Below are 2,917 nucleotides of genomic sequence, written 5' to 3'. Positions count from 1 at the left end.
CTAAACTCAGCTTCCTTTCTAAATATCTTTTATTTTTTTTATTTGTAAACACTGAAGCACGTACTTTTTGTGCCCAATGGTTGATCTAAACTTTCTTGCCATATCTATTAGCTAAACATTTGAAAGGCCAGGTTACCATTATCTAATATATTGGAGAGGTTGCTGTATATTCTATGAGGTGATTTTAAAAATGTTATGATCCTCTACGGCCATGCCACCATGAACAAGCCTGATCCCGTCTGATCGTGGAAGCTAAGCAGGGTTGGGCCTGGTTAGTACTTGGATGGGAGACCACCTAGGAAGACCAGGTGCTGTAAACGTAAAAAATAAAAAATAAAAAATAAGGGATTGTAAGCTGACAAGGTCCTTGCAATCTGTGAGGCCAAGCAAGGGTTGCCTTGCCTAAAAAAATATATATAAATATGTTATGATCATATATATTGGAACATCTAGGGCTATGGGTGAGTGTAGGGAAAGGGGAGGATCTGAGGATAGTATATCTTTTTCCAGATTGCTGTTTCCATTTGTGAATACGTAGTATTTGATGGGTTTGAGCTTCTCACTAGTATTCATACCAGCAAAAGGAATGAGTTAATTAAAAAGAAACTGAGAGTGAATTTTCATTTTCAATTTTAAATGAAAACCTTGAGGTTCTATTTAAATAAAGATCTATCAAGTAGGTAAATACAAATTGTGTGCAGTTGTTTGTTTCTATTTATGGCAGTGAAGTATTTGTAAAGTCTTTTCTAATACTTTTCTTCCCCTTATTCTTCATCCAAACAGTCAACTTTTTTTCTCTACCTTATCATCCCTCTTATGTAAATCTATCCCTGGATGGGTATAATATAGAATCAAAAATCAAATACGATAGTTAAAAATTACCAATTTTATAAGATCTATATGGAGATGGCTCATTACTCAAAGTATATTTATTTTTTGCTTAGGCACGGAAACAAAGTTTACCTGCCTTCCCCAGTTAAGCAACTTTATGTGGAGTGAAATGCATGAATCTTGTTTATAAATTCTATTAGCAATATACCTTCATGAGTGAAGCTGAGTTGGTGAAAAACTTATGTAAATGAAAAAATTTATTATAATTACCAATTATAAAAGATTATAAGCACTTAATATTATCTATCTATACTCATACTACTATGACATCTGTAAGTATTAAAATGAAACTTTTATCAAGGACTAAAAGTAAAAAGCAAATCAAATATTTTACATATTCTCTTTTCCTGCTGCCCTAAACATCACTTCCAGTAATATTATCTGAAGCTAAAATATTCAATTGTTGAAAGAAACATTGTTCTATTAGAGCTGAAAGGGACCCTGAAGATGAAGCTAAGAGAGAGATCCCAACAGATTATATAACATGACCAAGATCATACAACTAATAAGTGGCAGCACCAGGCCTAGAATAATCTCTCCAAACTCTACATGAGACTTTTGACAACATGAAATAAAGAATAAAATCTAATACATGAGGGATTGATTGAAAAGTTAGATGTTGTCCTTTCAAGTTCAAAACCTTTGAATTTAATGACTTCTACTTACCTGATTTTATATTCCTAAGGAAGTAAGTTTAAAATACCATAAAGTTCTAAAAGCTGACTAGAAGTAATAAAAACAAAGGAAATTTATGTTTTTCCTTAAATCAAAAGCATGGAATAGGATTTTTTTAATGTTTAAAAGAAGCCAGAGATTTATTGGATTGGGAGTGCGGGCAGTAGTGTTTTTTGCTGTTTTGTATTTTTTTTTTTTAATTGTTAGACCACTTAACTATAAATGTCTCTAATAACTTCCTTGTAACAGTAAGAAAATAGGTACTGAGAATTTCAAAATTAAAATCCAAGCCATTTTAATATTGTGTGAAACAGAAATAAAAAAATTTTTAAAAAGTTGAAAGTAATTGAAAAAGATTAAATCAGTACACCCAATTCTCTAAGCTGTGTGTATATTTTTCCTGAAGTGCATATTCATGAGCTGACAGTAGAGACAGACTGGCTGCTTTGTTTGACTATAGTTCTGTTTACCTCATACTGTCAGGAATGGATTTTGACACTCGCAGCATTAATATTGCTATTTTTATTGATATAATTAGCACTGCTATAAATAATTTCTCAGCCTGCCATATCTAAGTATATCATTACAATCAGCAACATTAGGGCTTCTTTTCCTTATGATGCATTGGAAATAGACTACTGGCCCAAAGAACCACAGTGACCTCATGATGTGGAAATTACTGGAAAAAGAAGTTGCCCTGTCAATAGAGACTACTGTTTTGTGTATGACTTAACTGAACAAACTAGTTTATATTTGTTTGAAACTAAAGTTTCTCACCAATCTGCTGTTTCAATTTCACATCACACCATATTGTACCTAAAACAGGCAATCTGGATTTCTGTTGCTACTTTCCCCCCACCCTCCAAACAGCTCAGGAATGGGTTTTAGATACTAGGCTTGAATATATAAAGCAAAAGAATTAAGACATAGAAATTCGGAATGGGTAAAAATAAGTGTGCTTCAAGTCATCTGTGTAACTGCTAGTGGGTGGCCCGCTTGTGAGTTTTTGATCATTACATAAAAGCAAAATCAAAACATATTTTATCTTGCCTCTAGATCACATCAGCTGAGACAATAACCTTATCCAGACCTTGAAGTTTGTTCATAAAACAAAGTAGGGTGACTGACCCAGTGCATATTCAACACAAAGTATAAAGGCCAAAACAAAATGACAATACAATTCAAAACAAGTTTGTGGAAATTTTAGACTAGGATATTAAACCTTTCTTTGTCTCTATCACTTGACAGATGGTTAGCCCTCTCACACAGCCTAGTATCTCTGGCAAAGAAATGACTGTGTCTAGCCAATAAACACCCCAAATTTTGACTTAAAATGCACTGTACACATACT

General features: G+C 33.1%; 1 pseudogene; it reads left to right on the top strand.

The window, feature by feature from the left end:
- The first annotated feature begins 201 nt into the window (after positions 1-201).
- LOC111736478 lies at positions 202-320 on the top strand (annotated as a pseudogene).
- Positions 321-2,917: the final 2,597 nt, after the last annotated feature.

The sequence above is a fragment of the Pteropus vampyrus genome, unplaced genomic scaffold (genome assembly GCF_000151845.1).
Source record: "Pteropus vampyrus isolate Shadow unplaced genomic scaffold, Pvam_2.0 Scaffold1, whole genome shotgun sequence".
Classification (NCBI taxonomy): Eukaryota; Metazoa; Chordata; class Mammalia; order Chiroptera; family Pteropodidae; genus Pteropus; species Pteropus vampyrus.
The sequence above is the reverse complement of the archived record's forward strand: the minus strand, read 5'-3'. Positions and strand labels throughout refer to the sequence as shown.